We start from the raw sequence: 6,806 nt of genomic DNA, 5'->3' as shown, positions 1-6,806 counted from the left end.
AAGTTTATAAAAGAAAAACTAAGTTCAAAGAGTTTGAGTAAGCTATGTATAACACCGTTGGCAAGTGATTCAAACCAAAACTAAGGTTTCCTACTTAATTTAATTAACACCTTCAATCTTTGGTTATTTTGAACTGACCGGGTATGATTATTGGGGAACTTACTTCTGGGGTAAATTCTTAGGAATACTTCTTGACTTTATTTTGATTGTTTTTAAAGATTTTTTTTTTTTTTTAAATGAGCATAAGAGAGCGATAAAGAGAGATAACAAGCAGGGGGAACAGCAGAAGGAGAGGTAGAAGCAGGTTCCCTGTGAGCAGGGAGTCTCATGCCTCATGCGGGGCTCAATTCCAGGATCCCTGGATCATGTCTTGAGCCCAAGGCAGATGCTTAACCTTAACTAACTGAGCCACCCAGGCGCCTCTACTTCTTGATTTTAAAGAGGCACCACAGAACAATTATTTTCAATGTGTTATCCCTGGACAAGCAGCATTGTCACCTAGGAACTTGGAAATGCAAATCCCCAGACCCCCACCTTAGACCAACTGAATCAGAAACTCTGGGAGTGGCGCCCAACAGTTTGTGCTTTAGCAAGCCTTCCAGGTGATTTTGATACATGTTATAGTTTGAAGTTACTAATTTAAAAGATGGGTAACTACTATCCCCAGATTCTTGGTTTTTTAATTGAAAATAAATGTTTAAACTTCAATTTTAACTTCATTTATATAGAAAGACAAAATTATTATATAGATAAAAATTTACAAAGATGTATAAATATGACCATTTAATTCATGTCTTTTAGAGAAATCTGAAAAAAATTCACACAAAATAGTGGCAAGAATTTGTAACATCTACTTTTGTTATGCAAGAGGTAAAAAAAAAAATCATACTGTGTATATTCCTGGTAGAAATATGATTCTAAATGTGATTTCATATATCAGAATTCTCTTCCTTGGGAATCTAGATGAAATAAATAAAATTCTTAGTGTGTAAATAAATATTACAAGGAGATTTACTACAACATGCACTACACACTACAACATATACTACTACTCTATAAAGAGATCCACAGTAGTAAATAACTAAAAGTAAAGTGAATTCCTATCAGTGAGTAAATAGTTAAACAAATTATATCATCATCACACTGAATAATTTATAGTCATTTAAAATACTTAGTTAAAGCTACTCAGGTAGACTAGAGACACTGTCATTACAGTTGGGCAAAAACTGCACCTTTCTGGAAGATAAACAATGACAGAATATTTATGCATACGCATGTCCTTAATTATATGAGAGAAGAGAAGAATATGACAAAAATGCATTCTAAGTTCTTAAATGGCATAACCATTGGGGCAGGGACTGACTGCTAATGTGAAGTAGATAAAGGTCATAATTTTATCATTATACATTTTTACCAATTATAGCTGTCTGGCTGAATAACCCTTTAATTTCATCCTGCCCATTCTATAAGCATGTCATAAGGATAGATAGTAAGCAGTATACTACAATAGTTAAGATCTAAATTCTGCAACCTTAATACTTATTCTGAATCCGGGCTCTACAACCAATTGCTATGTAGTTTAAGAAACATTCCTTAACCTTTCTGTGACTCAGTTTCCCTACCTATAAAATGAGAACATATGCCCTATCTCACAAGCTTGTTGTAAGAATTAAGTAAGTATAGGGGCACCTGGATGGCTCAGTCAGCTAAGCATCTGACTCTTCATTTCAGCTCAGGTCATGCTCTTGGGGTCATGAGATCAAACCCCACATTCAGCTCCTCTCTGGGCATGGAGCCTACTTAAGATTCTCTCTCTCCCTCTCCCTCTGCTCCTCCACCCCACTCTAAAAAGAAAAAAGAAAAGAATTAATTAAGTCGATATATCTACAAAGGTTAGTACTATGCCTATCACTGTTCTATATGAGTTAATATAAGAGTTACTGTAATAATTAGCTTACAGAGTATTTAGTTTTTTAAACAGTTTACACATCAAACAGAAACTATCATTATTATTAGTAGTAAACCACATATAGAATATACATAAGAGACTTGGTATAAAGCATGTATTCAAAAGTTAGTGTCGGTTCCGAATATATAAATAACCATCTTCTTCCTTCTCAAAGGACATATTCTACTACCATCACTCACTCTTCCTTCTCATCCCTCTTCTCTCAACTTCCCGAGAATAGAAAAGTTTGTCAGTTTCTACTATAGCCTGGCATTTCTTAAACAAGTAAATAAAGGCTTTTATTTATGATAACTAGAGGGAAAGAGGATTAACAAAAGATGTACATTAATTTATTTATTCAGCAAATATTATCAAGTGACTGTTACAGCCGGCACAGTGAAGGCTCAGGGAAACAAGCAGTGATGAGGGAGGAAAGGTTCTCTACCTACTGGTTTATATCATATTAATTAATGTAAATTACATTATGTGCTACAAAGGAAAAATAGAGAATGAAAAGAGAGCACAAGTCAAAGAATTCAGAAAAGGACAAGGAAACTAGGCAGAGGCCAGAGCCCCTTGGGTCCTGCAGGCCACATTCAAGGTATTAGATGTAGCAAAAGCACAAAGGAAAAGCACTGGAAGTGACAGAAATCAGAACTGCCTTTTTAAACAGTTAAACATGATGGATTGAAAATGTATGTGTGTTCCTGCCTATCCTGAAATGACACTGAGATGACAATAGAGCAATATAAAGCTATCAACTCAAAAGGACAGAAGAAAAGGAAAAGACACAGGAGATGACGTAAGGACAAAAGCTGTCAAATGCTTTACAAGATGGAAGCGGTGAAGGAGTACTGACTGAGCAGAGAGAGCTGAAACTTCCAAACCAGAAGCAATGAGGCCAGAGTCTCAGAAAAACTCGGAAATGGAGGTACCTCATACTGACTCCACAGAGGATGGCAGTAGAGGGAAAGGCTAAAAACGCAGGGAGTGTCACTCTGAATGTGTCCAGAGGCTCAAGTCTCCATCCATACAACTCCTTTGGTCAGGTGGTGACCTTTCCCCAAACTTGCAAGTAAAATAATTTTCCCCTGAAGATATCAAACTAGAAAAGCTCCAGACTTAAGGCACCAGAACTATAAGAGGCCAGAACCATGAGCAGCTGCAGATTAGAAAATAAAAACAGGTCGACTTGAGTTATTGCCCCATATGCCTAACAAAAGATTAGATAGTCTTTCTTCATATTTGGGGGTGCTCCAATTCAAAATACTCTGAGTCACATTGCAGTGCAGCCCCTGGTTATAAGCCTTATTAATATGATTGGGGCTTCAACTCCATATCTTCATGGTGAATATTTATACTTCATTATTTAGAGGAGCAAACACCTGAGAAACTTTTACAAGAAGAAGAACAACAACAAAACAAAATCAAGTTATTCAGAGAAAAAAGATACAATGTAGAAGCGGGGTGGGGAGTAGTTAAAAATACATAATTAATATGGTCAGATAAATAAGCACAGACTGTCTCCAAAAAATAAGTAACCCAAACAATTAGTAAACCAAAAAAAAGTATGTATTTCTTTGAACTCTAATAGCTGAAATTGTAGTGATTTGATAGAAGGCTCAGAAAAGAAAGCCAAGGAAATCTCCCAAAACTTAGAGCACAAGGATGGGGTAATAGAGATGGAAAGTAGAAGAGAAAGGAAAATTAGCGATTCCATCCTGGCAGTCAAAACTTCAACATAAAGGAGTTCCAGAGAGGAACTACCCAGAAAAACAGAAGGCAGAGAATTATTGAAGGAATAAATCATTAGCATTTCTCAAAATCAAAGGATTCAAAACTGAGTCCGTTTGAAGTGCTCACTGAGTATCCATCGGGATGAATGAATAAAATGAACACGCTGGAAAGAGAGAAGACACCAAACCTTCAGAGTGATGAATCAGGCTGACCAAGGATCTGGAGTCAGAATAGAAATGGACTTCTCAATAGCAATACCCATCCATGCAAACCAGAAGTCTGGTCATCTTACCAGCTGGGAGTGAGTGATGATGCCACTCTCCAAATTAAGGAATACAGGAGCAGGCCCAAGTATGTACAGGCAGTTAGAATTGGGCTTGTATGAATCTGAGCAGCAGAATACAGAAAAGCAAGGTAGGAAGGTTTAAGTAAGTTACAATTTAATCCTTGTCTCTGATCTTCATTCAGACTGAACTCAGCCATTCTGAAATTTCCTCATTTACCCACCTTCTCAATGCTTGATATGGGGGTCAAGTAATATTTGAAATTACAGTTTTAGGAATGATTCCCAAATTCCCCTTACCTGAGAGAGATCTCTACCTAAGAAGTGACTCCCTCCCCTCCAAATTTTGAAAGAGCCATGGAAAGGAGAAAAAAAAAAAAAAAGAATTGAGAGAGGATTGAACAATCAGGGAAATCATAGTGTTAACCATTTAAAATTACCTCTCAAGAGGCTGGCTTAGCTTATAGGGATGACAATGAGTACTCCTGGGCTCTTCAATTCCATACCAATTCCTCCTCTACTTAATGCAGAGATCATTCAGAAGAAAGCTGTGTCAGCGACCTACCTGAATATTTTGACTATCAATGCCTCATTTATCACTTAGTATAGCAATTGGTGCTTAGTAAAATCAGTCTAACCTGCTCTCCCCTCCTTTACTATTTTAGCAACTCCTTCAAGTGTGGGTGGGGAAATAATTGCAAATCTTTATTGCTTGGGTTATTTGATGGGTAGGCTCTTGTTAGTTGAAATAGTTCATAAACATTTCTTAAAGATTGTAAATTGAAATTCTTGTCATATTATCCTTCGGCATTGAAAATAGTGACCAGTTTTTACATTTCCCACACCTCTTACCAGAGCTGTTAATAAGTGACAGGAAAAAAACTGGTTTGATTCACCTGTTAATGAGCTATATGAGATGGTCTAGTGAGGAAGGGGGAGGGGGGAAACCTTAGGATATTAATTTTAAATGAAAGCAAAAATATTTCAGACAAATTCAGAAAAACGAATATACAAGTGAAATTAACTCTGCTTGTTGTGGAAACACAGGTGAGAGTAGTAACAGGCCAGGAACAGCATAAACAAATAACAGGAAAGTTTTATTCAGAATTCATTTACTTAATAATGAACGCCAAAATCAAACATAAGAGGGTCATGAGAGAGACCTGCATTACTCCACTTAAGCAATTAGAGTCTGCAAGTAGTATAGAGACAAATTACTCATTTGGACTCCCACACAACTGTTTGCTCATACAGTAAATATGAAAGAACAGCATTGCATTTCAGGTTGTCTTACATGGATCTATCTAGACTGTGGAGGACTAGAAGGCAAGGACAATTAGAAAGGGCCCTATTAAAGTGTGTTACTTTGTTTCAAAGATACAGTAGATATTTAATATTTTTTGACAGTGAAATTATTTCAAAATAGTCAATCTTATCTAAAAACCATTCAAATCAATATGCATAAAAACAAAAAAACAAACAAAGCCTACAGAGTTTAGTTTGTCTTGATTCATGATAAAAATAGTCCTGGTTATAGCAATTGTCCTATGAATCAGGTCAAAATGATTCAACTAATGAATGCTTAGCTACTTGGATGCTAGGCCTAGTATTTATAGTAAATTTACCATAGTGTCCTTACACAGGAAATAATTTATCATAAACTGCCTAGCAGTTTAAAATAAGATTACTTACTCTACTAGTGTAAATACACTAACAAAGTCCTGATATTCTACTTCAAAAATAAAGATCCCTACCTAATAAAGTTTAAATAAATCTTTAGGTTATAAGAGGGTATCAAACTGTGTCTCAAAACAATTTAAGAACAATATAAATCCATTTACTGTAACCTTGCGGCACACACTTACTAACATTATTTTGTAGTTGTAGCTCCACGAGTGCTTTTCACCCATTTGCATCAGAGAATTAGAAGAACAGGAGAGGCCCAGCCCTTCCTTTTACAGATTGAAAGAAGGACCTGAAAGCAATTTCAAGGTTAAACACAGGGGTGTGTGTGTGTGAGAGAGACAGATTTGAACTTCATTCCCCTCCCCTTTAACACTCATGCCTTATTATATTCAGTATTCACGTGCAAAAGTGATAAAGAAGACAAGTTGTGCATTCTTAATTGCCCATTACGGATCAGTCGACAGTGAATATTAATACAAGCAACATTTCGTTTTGCGCAATACCTAATAGAGTTTAAAGAAAGAAAAAAATCAAAGGCAACAAATTAAAATCTGACTAAAGAATTTCTGCATAAAGAAAAACTGAATCGGCTAAATAGGAATTTATCTTACTGTGAATTTCAGTGATAGCAATAAAAAGAACTCTCGGATTAAATTTTGTCTCTAAAACCATCATCATTAGAAATCACTTTAAACATGCTTTCCAGGCACATCTTTCTTTTCTGTATTCACGTCTGGCTTGATTATTCATCTGTTCATTTTTGTAATTTAACTTATTCAGTTTATATTCACTTGAAATGACTTTTCAGAAAAGTAAAACCCGAGAAACCAGAGAGAGCAGCACACATGTGTAGCAAAGTTGGAGAGGTAGAGGACTGAGGTTCGGGTGGGGGCGGACCCAGGCTGGGAAAAGTACGGAGAAAACGGAGATTTCTCTAATCCCCGCCCCCGCTGCATCCAGTACCCGAAGCCTAACCAGGGACCCCAGCATGGGCGCGGGGCCGCGCGTCCTCCGGGGCCAACTCCATCCCCAGCTCCGCGGGGAGGGGGCGCTGCGGGTAGCGCCACGGGTCGTCCAGGCCCGCGCCGGGCTGCGATTGGACGCGCCGCCGCCAGGCACCGGCCAGAAGCGCAAACACGCTTGGAAGAGGAG

The sequence above is a fragment of the Lontra canadensis genome, unplaced genomic scaffold, assembly GCF_010015895.1.
Source record: "Lontra canadensis isolate GAN:19392208 unplaced genomic scaffold, GSC_riverotter_1.0 scaffold9, whole genome shotgun sequence".
Lineage (NCBI taxonomy): Eukaryota > Metazoa > Chordata > Mammalia > Carnivora > Mustelidae > Lontra > Lontra canadensis.
Note: the sequence above shows the minus strand (reverse complement) of the source record.